The sequence below is a fragment of the Chiloscyllium punctatum genome, chromosome 31 (assembly GCF_047496795.1).
Source record: "Chiloscyllium punctatum isolate Juve2018m chromosome 31, sChiPun1.3, whole genome shotgun sequence".
Taxonomy (NCBI): domain Eukaryota; kingdom Metazoa; phylum Chordata; class Chondrichthyes; order Orectolobiformes; family Hemiscylliidae; genus Chiloscyllium; species Chiloscyllium punctatum.
The window spans coordinates 35,496,226-35,516,690 of record NC_092769.1 but is presented as its reverse complement, the minus strand read 5'-3'; the positions used below and the strand labels follow the sequence as shown (position 1 = coordinate 35,516,690).

General features: G+C 45.3%; 1 long non-coding RNA gene across 1 annotated transcript; it reads left to right on the top strand.

Moving 5' to 3' along the window:
- The first annotated feature begins 636 nt into the window (after positions 1-636).
- Positions 637-6,380, top strand: LOC140456814 (uncharacterized). The gene is made up of 3 exons (XR_011953150.1): positions 637-719; positions 2,517-2,623; positions 6,120-6,380. It is a non-coding gene; the product is annotated as an uncharacterized lncRNA (long non-coding RNA).
- The last annotated feature ends 14,085 nt before the right edge of the window (positions 6,381-20,465 follow it).

Here is a 20,465-nt window from a genome sequence, read left to right as displayed (position 1 = left end):
TTAGAGGGTCAGTGTGGCTTGTTGGGCCGAAGGGCCTGTTTCCACACAGTAGGGAATTTATGATTCTATCTCAAATTATTCTAAAAGAGGGCAGATAGATTTTTGAAATATTGAGCAGTTGAGGGCTGTGCGGATCAAACATAAAAGAGGTGTTGAGATCTGGGTTGGCCCAGCCATGATCTGATAGAATGGGGGAAAAAGCTGGAGGAGATGAATGCCCTCCTCCTGCTCCAATTCCTTGAGGCTCCATTTCATGTTTTTATGTTTCCAAAGAAGAGTGTGATACAATGTGCTAAAGATCTCAGATGTTGTGAAAATGGTGTGTTTATGTACTGGTTCCGATGGCATTGATTCATCAATCACACCTATACAGTCATGAGTAGGAAGGCAATTCCCTCCATGAATAAAGGAAATCTACTGCAGAGCTCACACAAAGGAATCCTTCCTCTCAGAAAACTCTTCGATCACATGACCCAACATATCGGCAAAAGCAGGACGCACTACGCATGCTCTAGCCAACAAAGGGACCCCGGGTGATTGATGTCAGCTCCGGACCAATGAAAGGACAGTGGGCGGATCTGGAAGACCCGTCGGAAGGTTGGTCCTCCAACCAATCAAAGTGAACTAGGGGCAGAACTAGACTGAATCACGTGATCACCCTCGCGCAGCGGAGAGTCGCTGTGTTGGATGCTCTGGAAGTTATGGAGCGAAAGGATACGGTAAGGAAAGAAATAAATAAACAGAGGGAAACGGGAGAAAAACTGTGTTGCTATGAGCGGAGAGGTTTTACAAACATGTTGTGCACGTCGGAAAACACAAATTTGAACGTCCCAGTCCCGTGTTTGGAGTAAACGGGGAATTGCCTCAGCGCGGCTGTAGGCCTGAGTGAGCGCCGCCATCTTTATTCGGGGCAACGAGTCACTGGACACGTGCGCGGCCGCCATCTTTGTAGCGGGCAAGGTGCAGCCAGGCGCATGTGCAGCCTTTCTCTGGAACAGAGTCATTGGGCAGAATTTGTCCAGAGCACATTCAAACTCAGAGTAGTGGATGTTCATTTCTGGATTTGTTTCGTCATTCATTTAAATGACTTGCTGTCGTAACTGAGTTTGCACGTCATTCAAAATTGGAGGTATTGTGCATAGTAAAGAAGGTTACCTCCGGTTACAGTGAGATATTGATCAGATACGGATTAATTGAGATAAATGTGAGGTGCTGCATTTTGGAAAAGCAAGTGAGTGCAGGACCTATACACTCGGGGACAGTGAAGACTGCAGATGCTGGAGATCAGAGCTGAAAAATGTGTTGCTGGAAAATCACAGCAGGTCAAGCAGCATCAGGGGCTCATGTCCAAAACGTCGATTCTCCTGATCTTTAGATGCTGCCTGACCTGCTGTGCTTTTCTAGCAACACGTTTTTCGGCCCAGGACTTATACACTGAATGGCAAGGCCCTGGAGACGCTTGCGGAACAAAGAAACCTTGGACCGCAGATTCATAGTCCTTGCAAGTCAAGTTGCAAGTAGATAGGATGATGAAGAAGGTGTTCAGTGCATTTTCCTTTTATTGGTTAGAGCATTGAGTATAGGATGTGGGAGGTCATGTTGCTGTACAGGACATTCGTTAGGCCACTTTTGGAATATTGTGTGCAATTCTGGCCTGCCTCCTTTCAGAAGGGTGAAATTTGAAAGGTTTCATAAAAGACTTACAAGGATGTTGTTAGGTTTGGAGGATTTGAGCTACAGGATGAGGCATATAAGGCTGGGGCTGTTTTCCCTGGAGTGCCATAGACTGAGCAGTGATGTTATGGAGGTTTATACAATCATGATGAGTATGAACAGAGTAAATGAACAAGATGTTTTCCCTTGAGTAGTGGGGTCCAAAAGTAGAGGACATTGCATTAGGGTGAACGGGGCAAAAATTCAAAGGGGCCTAAAGGAAAACTCTTTCATGCAGTGGGTGGAATGAGCTGCCAGAGGAAGTGGTGGAGGCTAGTACAATTAAAACTTGTTGAAGGCATCTAAATAGACACATGATATGATTAGGTAGTGTTGACAGGGACATGGGCCAAGTGCTGGCAAATGGGAATAGATTAGGTTCGGATACCTGGTTGGCATGGATGAGTTAAACCGAAGGGTCTGTGTCAGTGCTATACGTCTGTATGACTGTGGGATCATAATAGCTTATACAGGTCTGCTTCATCTCTGGGCTCCCTTATGAGCACTTTGTCAATATCTAGCTTGCTCAGTATCGAACTATGGGTGTACGTTTGGTCTGTTTAGTATTTTACGATTACTTTTAAAGACATTTTTGTAAGTTAATTTTTCTCTGCCGCCCAGCTCCTGACCATGTGCTGCTTATTAATTTTTTTTCTGGAAAATCTTTGACAGTCAAGAATTCCTTTTTCCAATAAGCAAGTGTATTTTCCTTACATTTCTGACTATCAAATTCTGCATCATTTTCATTCCCTGTAATCTGTATTGCACTCCCTGAAACATCAATTGTGTTTCTCCTTCCACAGAAACCAGTGATTAATGTCAGAGCCCTGTTGCCTGTGGAGAGGATGATGTTTGACTTTCTTGTACAGCTGCAGTTTGTGTGGTGAAGGTACTCCCTCAATATGATTAGGTAAGAGACTTTACAGAGTATTCATTACCACAACAGTGATGATTTGAAGGTAATGTCCAAATCAAGAACAGTTTGTAGTTTTATCATCATGCTTATCATTTCACAAAAATATTATTGGGAACTTTAGACATAAGGTCAGAGACTGATGATATCAGGTCAGGTGACCAAAAGCATTGCCAAATAAGCAGGCTTTGAGGAATGTCTTAAAAGGGGAAAGCAGACCTGTGAATTTCAGAAAATGTTGCTTTGGCAACTGTAAAAGCAGCCATACAGGTAAAGTAATGAATTAACAGATCATTGGGAGTCTCGAACAGAATGGGTTGTCGAGGTCTTCAAGGATGTGTGATGCGCCGAGCTAGGGATGATCACAACCAGGAATTAAATCAAGAGTGAAAATTTTAAATTGAGGGATATGGGCCGGATGCTGACAGGTGAGACTAGATTGGGTTGGAATATCTGGTCAGCATGGATGGGTTGGATTGAAGGGTCTGTTTCCATGCTGTACATCTCTGTGGCTCTATGTTGTTGATTATGATTAGGAGCCTTTTGATGGATCAACAAGTTTTGGTACGAGGGAGTACTTGGGCAGCAGAGATTTAGTTTTTCTTAAGATTACAGGGAGATTGAATGTGGGAAGCTGACCAGGAGTGTGTTTGGATACTGAAGTCTGGAGATAACACAAGGTGAATGAGAATTTATGAGCTGAGACAAGGGGAGAATCAGCTAGAATTAGTGATCTTGTAGTGGGACTGGGCTGTCACCCTCACCTCACCTCACCTCTGGGATTCAGCTGGTTGTCAGGTTGTGAATCAGGGCGGTAACACAATCGGGGGCTGAGTGGCCCTGGTGGAGCCTAAAATGAGTGTCACTCAGCTGGCTGTTGCTGAGCAGCTGCTGCTTGGTAGCCCTGTTGATGACTACTTCCATCACTTTACTGCTGATCGGGTGTAGACTGATAGAGGGAAATTGCCTGGGTTGGATTGCACTGTGTTTTTGTGTTGAACATTCCTGGGCAATGTTCCACATTACTGGTAAATGCCAGTGCTGGAGCGGTACTTGGCTTGGTGGGTGGCAAGTTCTGGAGCACAAACCAGTATTATTGCCAGAATATTGGTAGGGCCCGTAGCCTTTGCCCTACTTAACCATTTCTTGATGTTATTCAAACTGAATCAAACTGGCTTAAAAGTCACATCTGTGATGTTAGAAACCACTGGTTAAGATGGATCATCCACTTTGCACTTCTGGCTGAAGATTGCTGCAAATGCTGTCATCTTATCTGGTGCATGGATGTGAGGCCCCTCCATCAGTAAAGGTGGGGATATCTGTGATGCATCCTTCAGTGAGTTTTTTAAATTGTCCATCACCGTTCACAACTGGGTGTGGCAGAACTGCAGAGCTCCAATCTGTTCCATTGGATGTATGATCACTTAGCTCTGTTGCTTGCTGCTGATGCTGTTTGACATGAAATAGCTTCAAGAAATGGTTTAATTAGAATCCAAAGAGATTAAATAAATATATCACAGACAAAAGATGAACTGGACCAGAGAATAGGACCCCTTAAAGATTAACGAGGCTGTCTATGGAACCACCGGGGGGTGGGAAAGATATGCAAATATTTCACGTCCTTTTTACTGGAGAAAGATATAGAAGCTCGAGAGTTTGGAGAAATAAACAGAGAACTTGAAAAGTATCCATGTTACAGTGGAGGTGTTACTGGATGTCTTGAATCGCATCAAGGTGGATAAAGCCCTGGGACCTGATCAGATGTATCCCAGAACTTTCTGGAAATCAAGGGAAGTGATTGTTGGCCTCTCCTGAGGTATTGTATCATTGATAGTGACAGGTGAGGTGCCATTATTTTAAAAAGGTGGTAAGGAGAGGCCATGGAACAAGAAAACAGTGAGCCTGAAGTCAGTGGCAGGCAAGTTGTTGGAAGGGATTCTGAGGGACAGGATATCCATCTATTTGGAAAAGTAAGGAATAATCATTGACTGTTGTCAATGTGGAGCTGAAAATGTGTTGCTGGAAAAGCGCAGCAGGTCAGGCAGCATCCAAAGAACAGGAGAATCGACGTTTCGGGCATCAGCCCTTCTCAAAACGTCGATTCTCCTGTTCCTTGGATGCTGCCTGACCTGCTGCGCTTTTCCAGCAACATATTTTCAGCTCTGATCTCCAGCATCTGCAGTCCTCACTTTCTCCTGTTATCAATGTGGCTTTGTACGTGCACAATCGTGTCTCACTAACTTGACTGAATGTTTCGAAGTGACAAAGAAAATTGATTAAGCCAGGCGGTGAACATTGTTTATATGGACATTCAACAAAGTTCCACAAAGCAGACTGGTTAGCAAGGTTACATAACATGGAATGAAGGGTGAACAAGCCATTTGGATACAAAACTGCCTTGATGGTAGGAGACAGAGGGTGATGATGGAGGTTTGCTTTGTGGACTGGAGGACTGTGAGCAGCAGTGTGCTACAAGGATCGATTATTGGGTCCTTAAATAAATGACTTGGATGTGAATATGATGTATGGTTAGTAGCTTTACACAAGACACCAAAATTGGAGGTGTAGTGGACAGCGAAGAAGGTTAGTTCAGAATAGAACAGGATCTTGATCAGATGGGCCAGTGGAGCAAGGAATGGCAGACGGAGTTCAATTTAGATAAATGTTAGCTGTTGGATTATGGAAAGGCAAATCAGGGCAGGACTTATACACTTACTGGTAAGGTCCTGGGGAGTGTTGCTGAGCAAAGAGACCTTGGAGTGCAGGTTCATAGTTCCTTGAAAGTAGAGTCACAGGTAGGTACGGGAGTGAATGCAGCGTTTGTTATGCTCTCCGTCATGATGTGGCTGTACAGGACATTGATTGACTGCAACTCCCACAATCCCTGAGGCAGGAACCACAGGTGTGTGGGGAAACCCGGCACTGTACATATACAGAATGTGGGCGGGTTTTGGAGCACATGTTTTGGGGTAATTAGAGGAAAGTACTGTGATTGGCAAGAGGAGGAACGTATCTGCTTATAGTATTGATCATTTCGGGGGGTCAAAGTGTCACTACACACACGTGGGACCACTCTCCACCCTCAATTCATTGTAATGCTGGGAATAAACTAATGGGAAACAAGGAAGAATCTGACCCATTCTCCCAGACTGAAGGTTCCTGTTTTGTCCAGGATCTGCCATCTCACTTTCTGTTTCCTTTTGTTTCATTCTGCTGTTACATTATTGACTTGCAGCAACTGAAGGGAAAGCAAGTAAACCCAGAAAGGGTACAGAGTCTAACCAGGGCCGGGAAGTGGTGGAATAGATCTGTTTATCAGTAACTCCATGAGAATGAGGAGGGTGTACATTAGGTGCAGCAGAGTCAGAATGGTGGGAGAGAGTAAGTGGGCTGGAGGGTTACAGTTTTGGTGGAAGAAAGGTGTAAACGATATTCCAGAGAAACTAGAATTGTCTGTTCTGAATTTCTAATCTGTGCATATTCCTTTATACAGCGTGCTAGATGGTGAAGATTTGCAGACTGAAATCTCAAAATCATGTGCAGATTGTGATTAAGTTAAACAGCATTCGAAGAACCAAAGATGGAGATTCACTGGGCCAAAATCCTGCAACACTCCCCCTCACAGCATTGTCGGTCTATCTGCGACAAATGGACTGTGAATGGTACAAGACAGCAGCTCACGACCATCTTCTCAATTGTACCTAGTGATGGGGAATAAATGCTGACTGAGCCAGTGATGCCCATATCCTGGAAATGGGTTCTGTCTTTATTTGCTGAAACCCGGTTGATGTTACTGCAGGATGATGAGGGACGCTAAGTGTGTCCTCAAGGAAGAGCACCATCACATTACCCCTGCCTACACCCACGCAATAACACAGCAACATCACTGATACAAAAGGCAGTGAAGCGCAAGGAGGACTGAAATATAGTTCTTCAAGGTAAAGTCATCAAAGCGGATTGGAACAGAGCAGGAACAGGTGACTGAGCTGGATGGTCAGCTGCTTCCCATTAATGGTGGAGCCAGATTCAAAGGCCGAATGGCCTTCTCCTGCTGCTATCTCCCAGGTATATATATATTATATATAGCCATGGAGCCCGGGTTGGAAGAAGTAGTCAGGGCAGGGATTCAGCAGCAGATTGCACTTCCACCTCAGTTTTCAGTGAGGGATGGTTTGATGGATTTTATTTAACATTTGTCTTTAATACAAGGTTTGTGAATTTGTTTTTTTTTTGTAAAGTACAAGTTTATTCCACAATAAATAAAACTTAAAGAATCGAAACTATCTGCATATAACAGTTTTTAAAATTTCAAATGCCCTTTAAATAAAATCCTGTCTACTCCCGGACGCCATCACTTTTCAGTTACTCAAACTCCAGGGAAATATTCCTTCCCTCTCTGAACCTTTGGTTTGATTTAACTACTTTCAGTTCTCATTCTGCGAGCTGTGAAGCATTTTTCTCCCATTTCTCCTACCCAGAAGTGTTATCTCACACAGCTGAGCAACCTTCCCACTATCAACATCATTATTCCATTATTTTGCGTTTTGTTAACGTATAATCGCCAGCAGTAGCACACCAGTGTCATCAGTTGAATATTTCCAAACAAAGCCCATTATGGGCAAAGCAAACCATTACAAGTCACAGAGTGGGAAAGGACTAAATCAAAGTAGAGTTGGGGGTGAGGGGGTGGCGGTGGCGGCGGTGCCCACCTCTATCTAATGGCATAGAGAGCATTGATACACACCACATGCTCCTCCTCCAAGGAGACCCTGAGAATATTCTTTATCCTCAATCATAGAATATAATCCCTACGGTGTGGAAGGAGAGCATTGGTCCATCAAATCCCACCAACCATCTGAAGAAAATCCCGCCCAGAGCACTCCATCCCTGTAACAATGTATTTCCCATGGCTGATCCACGTAGCCTGCAAATTCTGAATACTGTGGACAATTTATGACAACTGATCCACCTAACCTGTATATCTTTGAATTGTGGGAGAAAACCAGCGCACATGGAGGGGACCCACACTATTATGGGGAGAATGTGGATACCCCACATAGGCCTTTGACCAAGGCTGGACTGCAACCTTTAACCTGGTGCTGTCAGACAGCAGTGCTATGATCACAATTTAAATCAATACAGATGAACCCTGCTCCTTGTCACATTGTTGTTTATGGTGACCTATTGCCCAGAGAGGCATCCTGAGGTTCAGAAAGTGGCAATATAAATTCAGTCAACTCCAGCCCAGTTAAGGTGGTTAACAACAACATCAATACTCCAACAGTGTCATCATGTACAAGTTCCACTCCTGACTCTGATGGACAGTAACTGCAGAATGAGAGTCCTGCAGTGATGTGTGAACTCTACCCCGCACGGAGCAGGGGGATGATCACTTCCCTGTCTGCACTCACTGGGCTCTTAGTCGTGTTGCGTCTCAGCAAATCCCTTGTCACACAGAGAGGGAAACAGCTCCTACCCAGTGTGAACCCGCTGGTGTCTCAGGGAGTCAGGATGAATCACTGAATCCCCTCTCACACTCTGACCATTTGAATGGCCTCTCCCCTGTGTGGGCTCACTGGGGTCTCAGCAGGTGGTGCATTTGAGTGAATCTCTCCCCACATTGGGAGCAAGTGAATGGTCATTCTCCACAGTGAGCTCGCTGGTATTTCAGCAGATCAGAGGACTGAGTGAATCTTTTCCCACACATGGAGCAGGTGAAGGATCTAAATCCATTGTGCCCTCTCTGGACCCTCAGCAGATTGTAAGATCGAGTAAATCCCTTCCCATTCGTGAGGCAGGTGAACAGCCTCTCCCCAGTGTGACTGTGTCAGTGAGTGTCCCACTGAGAGAGGTAAGTAAATTTCTTCCCACAGTCCCCACATTTACACAGCTTCGCCCTGAACCCGTTACATTGGTGTCTTCCCAGATCACATGACCGGTTAAATATACGACAACCTGCCTAACATGGGAATGATTTCTCTGAGCTAGGAGTACTCCTTTCCCCTTTTATATTACTGATAAGGATCAAGACCTGCAGAATTGGATGACTCTGCAGTTGATGTGATGTTAAAGCTGAGTTTTCCATCTGTGAACTCTCTCTCTCTGTGAAACAAGTTTTTCCCTATCATTACTACAACTCCCAACACCAGCTCTCCCTTCAGCTCTCCTGAATGTCTAAATTTGGACTAATGCAAAGACCTCAGTAATGTGCTTTTCTCTCATTTGTTTCTGAAAGTAATTTGGAGCCATTTTGAATAAGTTTATACACTTTACCAGCAGAACTCATGCCTACTCTGTCATTTCCGATTTGTAACCTCTGGGAAATTTGTTACCATCTTCGATGACCGTTATAGCACTCTGCCCACTTCTCTGGAGCTAGGATAAGTCAATTCTAACAATTATCAATAGATTGTATCTGAACGGGATGCCCCCACAACAGTAGGCGCTCTGACACTCAATGCCCATCATTTAAGTTCTTTTTCTTAAAGCCCCTCATGTGTCTGGCAATGTGGCAATACAATTGAAGATATTTTATTCAGTAACCTTTCAGTCTCAATTGCCAGTTCCAGTCCATGAAGCAGCCAGTAACACGCCATAGTGACTTGAATTCTAACAGCAGCATTGCCTTGGCAGAAGAGATTGAGGAGAATGAAGCTGTCTTCTCTGGACTATCTAAACATGAAACACTTCAAATGAACAAAAATCTTAAAGAGATCAATCTGGCAGACACAGCAAGGATGTGTGCCCTGGCTGGTGTGTCTGGAATGAAATCAACACTAACTGTGGTATCTTTACCCAGCATCCGCTATAGCTGCATAAATGTTTAAGATTTATTTGCTGCTCTAATTCCACTCTGTTGATCACTCCCCTTTGTAACTTCTGCAATGTTGGCAGCCGTGCAAACTGGTAACATTTGATTCAATCCATCCCAAAACCTCTGTGTATCTGTGTCTCACTTTTGTTCACTGAGACACTCATTCAATCTGATCTCTTTACAAACCCTGCCCTGATATTTCCTTAGAGGGCTCAGAATGAAATGTTCACAGAATTGTTAATGCAGAAAGGAGGCTGCTTAACTCATCAGCTCTCCAAAGGTAAGAGGGCTGAGAGGTAAATAAGAGGGGTGTGTGGGGTTGGTGGGATGGGAACTCGGAAGGCAATAGGTAGATGTAGATGGGAGGTAATGATGCAAGGTTGGAGTGGATAATTGGGAAGGAAGATGGACAGGTGGGACAGTTCAAGAGGCCAGTGTCGAGTTGGAGGGTTGGATCTGAGATAAGGTGGGGGGAGGGGAGATGAGCAAACCTTGATGCCGTGTGGTTGAAGGGCCCCAATGTGGAAGATAAGGCGTCGGGTGGCTGGGATTTGGCAATGGAGGCAGCCCAGAACCTGCATGTCCTAGGTGGAGTGGGAGAGGGCGTTGAAGTGGTCGGCCACAGGGTTGTTTGGTGCATGTGTTCCAGATATGTTCTCTGAATCAACTTGGCATCCTGATTCCCCAACATAGAGGAGACCACATCGAGAGCAAAGGATAAAATAGGTGAGGTATCTGGATGTGCAGGGAAATCTCTGCTGGATGTGGGAGGATCCTTTGGTGCCATGGATTGACGTGAGGGGAAGGTGTGGGCACAGGTTTTACAGCTCTTGAACTGGCAAGCAAAGGTGCCGGGAGTGGAGGGTGGGTTGGTGGGGAGCATGGATCTAATGAGGGAGTCGCAGAGGAAATGGACTTTGTGGAATGCTGAAAGGGGTGGGAAGGGAAATATATCTCTGTAGATGCGGTCTGATCGAAGGTGGTGGAACTGGCAGAGGATGATGTGTTGTATCTGGGTGGAAGGTGAGGACTGGGGGGTTCTATCCTTGTTGCGGTTGGAGGTGTGGGGTTCAAGAGTAGAGGTGCAGGAAGTGGAGGAGATACACTTGAGGGCATTGTTGACCACATGGGAGGGGAAATTGTGAATCCTTGAAAGAGGAGGCAATTTGGTGGGTTCTGCCAGTTTGCATCAAGTTTCTTTGGAACAGTGCAGTAAGCTTGAGACAGAGATGTTGGCCAGGGAACAGGCTCGTGTGTTAAAGTGGAAGGCAACTGGAAGCTCAGGGTCTGTTTTTGCAGCAGAACGTTGATCATCAGCCACCATTTCCACCACCGCCACTGAGATGCTGCCAGACACAGGTTCCTGTCCCCTCCATTAACAGAGATGCACCCTCCCAGCAAGATCATTATCCACTCCTTTGTCTTTCCAAATATTCCTGTCTCTCTTTGCACTCCATCTCAACCTATTATTTACTCTTTATCCCCTATCTCCTGCAGTCCAAAGATATGCAGGTTCGGTAAATTGGCCAAGCTACATTTCCCGTTGTGTTCTGGGATACATAGTTTAGGTGCATTAGTCAGGGGAAATGTAGAGTAATAGGGTCGGGGAATGGGTTTGGGTGGGATAATCATCGGAGGGTGGGTGTGAGCTTGTTGGGCCGATGGCCCTGTTTCTACATGGTAGCTGGGAAAATTTAGAATTCCTACAATCGGATCTATGGAAGGGTCACAGGTACTGGAATGACCCTTGGTGTGTGAAGGAGGTGGAAACGGGAAAGGGTGAGTGGCAGCGGAAACCGAATGAAATGTATCAGTTTAGACTGGGAGGGGTTTAATTACACTCTGTTCAGGTCGCTAGTCCTGAATTAGAAACTCCTGCTCCCATGTTTGCAGCAAATGGGAAAATGTCTGTGGCCCTCAGGCAATGATAGGCCCTGGGTTATGGACACCATCTTTATTGGGGGTAAGGTACAACGAGGCTCATGGACATGTCCTCTTCCTTGGTGGGGGCGGGGCGATTTGAAGAGGAGCATTTACACATCAGACACATACCAGGGAAATATTTGTCTTTGATATTCATCTTGCACTGACTGTGAGCTTTGTCTTGTGAATTTTTTATCAGATATTATTTGAGAATAATTGAGACCGGGATCTCAAAATCATATTTCGACATTCAGCGGAGTCATCAGGATCTGAATATCATTGGCATTTAACTGTGGAACGAGAAAGGTTTGTCTGTTCTGTCTGTCGAAAAGTAGCTCATATGTTTAGGTAAAAACAATGTCCTGTGGCCCAACATTTCAACTCCCCTCACACTCAGCAAGGACATGGAGGTCCTTGGCCTCCTTCACCGCCGCTCCCTCACCACCCGACGCCTGGAGGAAGAACGCCTCATCTTCCACCTTTGAACACTTCAACCCCAGGGCATCAATGTAGACTTCACCAGTTTCCTCATTTCCCCTTCTCCCACCTCACCCCAGTTCCAAACTTCCAGCTCAGCACTGTCCCATGACTTAACCTACCTGCCTATTTTCCTTTCCACCTATCCACTCCACCCTCCTCTCTGACCCATCACCTTCATCATCACCCTACTCACCTATTGTACTCTGTACTACGTTTTCCCCACCCCCACCCCCCTCTCATTTATCTCTCCACCCTGCAGGCACCCTGTCTCTATTCCTGATGAAGGGCTTTTGCCCGAAACGTCGATTTTACTGCTCTTCAGATGCTGTCTGAACTGCTGTGCTTTTCCAGAACCACCCTATTCCAGACTCTCATATTTTTGTCAAGCAAATAGCAGAAAGATGTCCAAATTCATGGTTGGATCACCCTTAGGGTATGTGCTCTGTTCTGGGCCGTGCAGCCCGGGAAGGGGATATTCGTCTGAGAGGCAACATAGATTTATCCAAACTCCACCTCGACTCTTTGCAGGAACTGTCATGTTTAGACCCAGTCAACCACTTCATGACTTTCACCTGTGAACTCCTTATTTTCAATTCCCAGTAAATTTCCCATTACAATTTCTTATGGACTCAAATTCCAGTAACTTTTCAGGTGGAATTTTACAGATTCTGACAATTATCTGTTCATCCAGAAATTGCTGAAGGGGATGTTGACGCTGAGTGCTGCTTGGCTCAATGAGAATGTTTTGGAGTTGGGTGAAAACAGATGGAGATGAGACAGGGAGAAGGTGACGCTGAAACTCAGTTTTAGTTCAGGCCATTCAGAATTTCGCATGGTCCCAATGGGAACAGCCAATTTGTAAGCGATACTGCGGAGTATTTGTTAACAGTTTTTAAAGTATAATATATCAGCTTAAGTAAAGATTGGGGCTATTGATTATAATGGACATGTTTGAAGTGAAGGAAGGTTGAAAGCTCTTTAAAATTCTCTAAATGGGAGTAACTAGCTGAATCTAGAGAGACATTGAGACAGGAATCTTCAGACCCGTGGCGGGCTCCTCTTGTACAATGTGGGAATTAAGGGATGCTTCTAGTGTCCCTGACGGCTATGTGTGTAGGAAGTGTGTCCATCTGCGCTACTGGGAAACTGCTTTTCAGACGTGGAGCTGTGAGTGGACTCACTGTGGACCATCTATGATACTGAGAATATTATGGACAGCACGTTTAGTGAGTTCGTCACACTGCAGGTGAGGGTTACACAGTCACAAAGGGAATGGGTGACCATCACATCAAGTTAAAGGCTCAGCAAGGGAGTGCAGGAGTCCCCAGTGATCATCCCCTTCTCAAACAGATATTGTATACTGGTTGGAATTCTGTTGGGGGTGAATGGGTGGGGTGGCCTCTCGGGGAAATCAGCAACAGCCAGGGACATGACACCACAGATAGCTCTGCTGCACCAAACAGGAGGAAAGACAGTTGCAGGGCTATAGTGACATGGGATCAATCGTCAGAGTAAGGGCAGGTACTTCTGTGGCCACAGACATGAATCAAGGATGGTATGTTACCTCCCTGGTGCTGGGATCTGTAATATCATGGAGTGGCTACAGTGAGTTCTGCAGCTGGAGGGTAAATAACCAATGGTTGTGGAACACACATTCACCAACGACATCGCGAAACAAAGGGATGAGGGCCTGAAATATGTATAAAGGAAAATCAGAGATATATTAAAATGAAAAGTAATAATGTCAGACTTACACCCAGTGCCATGTGCTAGTGAGAGCAGGAACAAGAGGATAGATCAGCTGGATGTGTGGCTGGAGAAATGGTGTACCAGAGAAGGGTTTAGATTTTCCAAGCACTAAGACCGTTTCTGGGCTAGGTGAGACTTGTACCAGCCTGATTGGTTACCCCTGGGCAGGGCTGGGAGAAATCTCTTGGTGTGGTGATTGCCAGTACCATTGGTGAGATTGTAACTAGTCTGGCAGGGGGTTGGGAGCTAAAGAGTGGCTTAGATGGGCCAGATTCAGGTCAGGGAATGGGAGATAGAGTATTCATGATGCAGGCATCAGCTCAGAAAGACAAAGGAAAGGAGAATTAAACGTGGATTGAGTCCTCTTCATCCATCAGTCCTGCCATCCCAGGGGTGAGAGTCAACAAAATATGAAGCCTTTTAAATGTCTATGACTCTATGTGCCTCAGCAAAATAGTGGAAATCTGGAATAAAAACCAAAAACATTGCTGGAGATCCTCAGCAGGTCTGGCAGCATCTGAAATGGTGACAGTTGCAGGAAACATTGCAGTTTTGAAGACGTTGTATAATGCCATCTCACAACGTCCACTACTCCAGGCAAAATGTCCTCAGCCCCTCCTTATGGGTCACATGTTTCAATACTGACAGCACCCTTATAAATCTTTTCTGAACTTTTTCAGGTTTCCCCACATCTTTCCTATAGCAGGGAGATGAGAATGTAAAGCAGTCTGGGCATACCAAAAGTGGCTGAGCCAATAAACTGTACAACCGAACCATGATCTCCCAACTCCTAAACTCAATGCACTGCCCAATAACAGCTAGTATAGCAAACACCACCTTCACCGACTGTCTACCTTCAGCCCCATTTTCAAGACACTATCAAACCACTCTGCACAGTGTATTTGTTCGTCAACACTTCCCAGGAACTTGTTATTATGGCGCTGAGCCCTACCTTCCTGAAATCAGGGAGACTAGAATTGAATGTAGTATTCTAAAACTGGCCTCACCAATGCCCTGTACAGCCACAACGTGACCTCCTAACTCTTATACTCAGTGACAGAATCCATACAGTGTGGAGTCAGCCCATTCAGCCCATGAGACCTTACCAACCATCGGAATACCATCCCACCTGAACCATGTGACCCAGCATTACCCACAGTTAATCCACCGAACCTTCACGTCCTTGGATTTTTTGAGGAAACCAGAGCGCCCAGAAGATGCCCGTGCAAACACACAGAGGGAGAATGTGCAAATACGACACAAAGTGGAATCGAACCCAGGTCCCTTTATTGATGAGTGCACAGACCAATAAAGGTCAACGTCTCAAATGCAGTCTTCAGCCAGTCTCCCTGAAACTCTACTTTCCAGGAACTATGCAGTTCTGAGCTCTTCAGAGGGATTGAAAGTGAGGAGGAGAAAACAGGAACAGGGTTGAGTTGTAGATCCATAAAATAACTCTCTGTTCCCCCCTTTCTGTTTCCCTCCCCCTCTGTTCCACTCCCCGTTCTCTGATTCTCCCCTGCCTCTGCCTGTCTTCCCCTGCCCCTATCTCTGTCCTCACCTGTGCCACACCTCTCAATCCCCAGATCCTCTCTTTCCCCCTACCCTCAGGCCACCCTCTTTGCCTACTCTCCCCTCCCTCTCCCCTAGTTCTGCATACCCCAGCCACGGGGAAAGGACCTTGTCTATTTGCCCTACCCATGACCGGCTGATTTTATAAATCTCTATAAGGTCACCCCTCAGCGTCTGAAGCTGCAGGGAAATCACCCTGTCCAACTCTGGCAACATCCTTGTAATGGAAAGGAGGAGCGAGATTGGTTTGGATTTCAGTTAACAAGAGAGAGAAATTGTGAGACTGGGATTTGAAGCTTTGGGGGAACAAGGAAACTACAATTTAATACTATCATTGTCTTATAAAGTTGCATCCTGTATGAACAATGGTGACTTGTTTTCTCTGTTGTAGGGTTCGGAAAGGGTGGATTTGCAGATGAGAAATTCAAATTGAACTTTATGTTCAGATCTGATGGTTACTTGATCCGTGCCGATCTGAATATCATTGGTCTTTTCATCTGGAAGGAAAGGTGTGCATTCTGTCCGTGGGCGAATATTTCAAATATCAATGTGACTGAAAACGTACTGAGACACAGCCAAGTCCATGTTAGAGTGCTTTGTGGCCTTGAATGGAGGCTGGTTGTCACGATTATCTCCGTGGCAACGGCAGTTTAAAAAGTCTAGTTCAATTCAGCACTTTGTGTTTAAACAACACACTCCTCCCCAACACCTCCGTGGCTCAGTCAAATACTTGACAGGTGCTTCAGTTTCGGTGGGGTTGTCTGTCAGGATTCTCATGTGGAGGAGCCGGTGTTGAAATGGGGTGGACAAAGTTAAAAATCACACGGCATTAGGTTATCGTCAACAGGTTTATTTGGAAGCACTAGGTTTCCAAGCACGATTTAATTTTTAACTTTATCATGTTCATCTCTATGCTGACAGACTTCTTCAGATAAGTACTTCAACAATTAAATTAGCCATATGTTCCCCACACAATAGGTTTCCTCGAGCAGTGTAAACTGCTATTCTTGCCCTGGGGATAGCTACTCATTTGTAGACCCAGTCAAAATCCCATCAAGCTTTTTGTTGATCTTTAAAGTTTTTCTAATCTCCTAGTTTCTCCTTGGTCTTTGCCAATTTGTATGCTTTCTATTTCAATTTGATAGACTCCCTTATTTCCTTAGACACAAATGGCAGATTACTCCTTTTCCTACAGTCCTTCCTTTTCACTAATATATATAATTTTGCTGTGCACTTTGAAAAATTACTGCCTCATCCTGTTGTCGTCTACTTTGTTTAAGCACAGGATCTTGGGATTGGACTCAATCTTCCAGCTTGCCATCTGTGTTATAAATTCAACCAGACTTCTCACATATTCTTAAAGTGCCTCTTTGGATTCATCCTAATCTTCTCAGCCAACGCTCTTTCATATCCACTTTGTCGCCCTCCTGATTTCCATCAAAGGTAAACTCTTATATCCCTTATATACCGCCAGGGACTCCCATGATCCCAGTTGCCTGTGCCTGAGCCACGCATCCCTCTTTTTTTCCAGTCAATGCCTAAATGTCTCTTGTCATCCTGGGTTCCCCATTCCTGCCAACCTTGCCCTTCACCGTCACAGGAACATATAGAACTTGAACTCTAGCTATCTCACGTTTAAAGGCTTCCCTCTAGCCAGCGGACCATTTTCCTGCAAACAAATTACTCCAGTCGACCCCTGCAAGATCCTGTCCAATCCCATCAACATTCCCCTTGTCCCAATTTAGAACTTGAACCTGTGGACCAGCTTTGTCCCTCTCCATAGCTATTTGAAAATTAATAGGACGATGGTCACTGGTCCCAAAGTGCTCCCCCACTGTCACCTCAGTCACCTGTCCTGCTCTGTTTCCCAAGAGTTGTTCGAGTTTTGCCCCTTCCCAAGTAGGACCCTCTACATACTGCTGGAGGAAACTTTCCTGAATCCACTTATCAGATTCCACTCCATCAAATCGTTTCACGCTCTGGCAATCTCAAGTCTGTTACAAAAATTAAAATCCACTCTTATGACAACCACATTGCTCCTGCATGTCTCCCTTCTTCCTGTATATTTGTTACTCAAATTCACGTTGACTTTGGAGGCCTATAGTACAACCCTGGTGACATCATCATCCACTTTCTCCTTCTTAGCCCCACCCGCGAAGCCTCGCTGGATGATTGGTCAGTTATTTTATCTCTGATTACTGCTGTGATAATCCCCTTAATCAGAAATTCAACTCCTCCTCCCCTCCTTCCACCATCCCTGTCCCGCCTAAAGCACCTGGACCCTGATGCGTGAAGCTGCCAGTCCTGACCCTCGCTTAGCCATGTTTCTATAAAAGCTATATTATCCCAATCCCATGTTCCTACCCACACCATTAGTTTATTGGTCTTACCTGCCAGCCCTCTTGCACCAAAATAAAAGTAGCTTAATCCAACAGGCATTCCTTACTCCTTATCATGTTCCAGTCTGACCTGTGTCTTCACTTTATTGTTTCTGAGTACTGTATCTCCTACCAGCCTGGTTCTTGCCTCCCTGATCATGAGGGTATCGCTCCTCGCCAATATAGTTTAAATCCTCCCTTGTCGCATGAACAAAATTCGCCAACAAGATACTGGTCCCCTTCCCAGTGCATGTGCCACCTGTCCCTCCTGATCAGGTCAACTCTGTCACAGAAAAGACAACAATGATGTAAAAATCCGAATCTCTCTGCCCCCCCACCCCCGCACCAATTCTTTAGTTACTTATTTATCTGCCATATCCTCCTGTTCTTACATTCATTAGCTCATTACAGTGGAAGTAATCAGGAGATTACCACTGTCAAAATCCTGGTTTTTAACTTTTCTCCCAGCTCTCACTAATCACTCTGTATGACCTCATTCCTACATCTACCCATGTCATTTGTGCCAACGTGCATAATGATTTCTGGCTGCTCCCCCTCCCCCTTGAGAATGTTCTGCAGCCGCTCGGAGACATCCTGGACCCTGGCAACTGGGCGGTAACTCAACATTCTGGATTCCCATTTGAGGCCACAGAATCTCTGATCTGTCCCTCTAACAATCGACTCTCCTATCTCTAAGGTCCTGTTAACTGTTACCGTTTCCCACTGTGCCCCCGAGTCAATGGTAGTGCCACCAACCTGGCTACTGCTGCTTTCCCCTGGAATGTATTTCCCCTGAACAGTATCCAAAATGGTGTACTTGTTTTCACGGGGAATTGCCACAGGGGATTCCTGCATTCTCTGCCTACTCCGTTCGCCATTCCAGGTAGTCTCCAACTTCCTCTCTGTCTTGAACACAACAGGGAGCAAGGACGCCTGTTGGATTAAATTGCCTTTATTTAAATGCAACAGGACAGATAGGTAAGCCTGATGTACTCATAGCATGGATCTTAACGCGGGACTGGGATATTATAGTCATTACAGAAACATGATTGGGGCGAGTCTTGGGTGTGACCACAACACGAAAGCTCTTATCTATGAAGTTCTCAATATCTCAGATGATCCTGAGGGCATCCAGCTCCAGCTCCCGAACAGAGTCTCCCAGGAGTTGCAGCTGGGTACATTTTCCACACGTGTAGTTACCAGGGACTGTGGAAATTTCCTTGAGCTCCCTACATCCCGTAGGAGGAACGTTCAACAGTCCTAACTGCCATCTCCATTGCTGCAAGACTAAAGTTGAAAGGACTTTATTTGAGTTTGCCTGTAGTTTTCGCTGAGCTGCTGCTGTCCAAAACCTCTTGAGCCAAACATTACTACTGACTCTGCTACCAACCGCATGTCTCTCTACCCCTTCACATTTAGTTTTGGTTAGGGAAGGAGAGAGACACTGCAGTGATGTAGCACTTGGGCATTAAGTACTCCTTGACACTTGGCTGCTGACTACTTGCTCTCCATCCAAGATCACTGATTGGCCTTGGAAGATGTCTTATGGAGATTTTCCTTCTGGTAGTGCGAACTGCGCTGATGCTAATCTTCACCCCGACACCCAATCTGCGTTGTCACAGTCCCTTGGTCCTTTCTGTTGAAGAGTACTGCGTTTATTAATTCCTTGTATCCGTTGACTGCATTCCAAACTGTGTCTCCACAGCGAGAGAGGTTAATGTTCAAGTGAATACAAGGCTATTGTAAAAATGATACAATTCGACATAGGGACAACAGTATGTCTATCCACTCACTGAGTCTGCTTTCCCACTCAATTTTGTGAGATCGATTTTAATAATTCCCCTATTCCACTTCCCTGCATTTTCCCCATGAACCTTGTATGAAAATCAGTCTGCCTCAATCCTAAAGATATTTAATGAGCCACCCTCAACAGCCCGAAGAATTTTCGAAAATGATTTCCCTCTCACTGATGTGAGACTTGATGGTCTTTAACCCCATGTGGTATTTCTAGCACTGTTTGAAAGTTGTATCCAATATTAGATGTTATCCTGTCCTATCACACCTTCTCTGTGGCCAGAGGCAAAACAAAAATGAAAAGTTAAGAGACTGTAATCTCCTCACGTCAGGCTAAGATACAGCACATTCTGGTCTGTGCATTTGTCTACTCTCTCTATCCGGCAAAAACTTCCAATTCATTGTCAGCTTCTGAATCAATTCATTCAAGGATCACACGGTCACTCTCCTTGAATCCAGGAACTCCTTCAAACTGAAGACGGAAAGAAAGTCAGTGTTTAACATATTGTATGGCTCCGTGCACAGGCTACCCCCTTGGTCCCTAACACTCCCCATTCTCTCCCGCGTTATCCTCTTCCCCTTAATGACCCGAAAGAATGTCTTTGAATTCTTGCTAATCTCTACCCTCGAATGTTTTAACTCCCCGCCAACACTTCGTGCTCTTCTACTGACTTTTTAAGTTTAGCCCCACACTTTCTATATTTTTTCCGACCTCCATTGACCTGCTCACTTTGAAACTGCCTTAAGCTTCTCTTTCCTTATTAATTCTGTTCGGAATTTGTGTCGACACCCGAGGTTCTCTGGGCTTGTGTTCCTAAAATTCATCTTCGGTTAAACATGCTGGGCTGACACTGTCATCAATTACATTTTGATCAAGTGACCCCCTAACCCGCGCCCCACGCTGTTATGCTACAGTTGCACGCAAAAGCATCTGCACTTTGGCCAGATCCTGTCATATGTTTTCATAAAATCGGTCTTCCAAATACAAAAAGCTTTTATTTTTCAAGCATGTTTGGGTCTTTTCCTTAGCAAACTCAAGACATAGGAGTCACGGTCACTGGTCCTTTCATGCTCAACCCAATCCTGCCTGCAACATCTGACTGGCTTTGTTCCCCACAGTGAGGTCCAG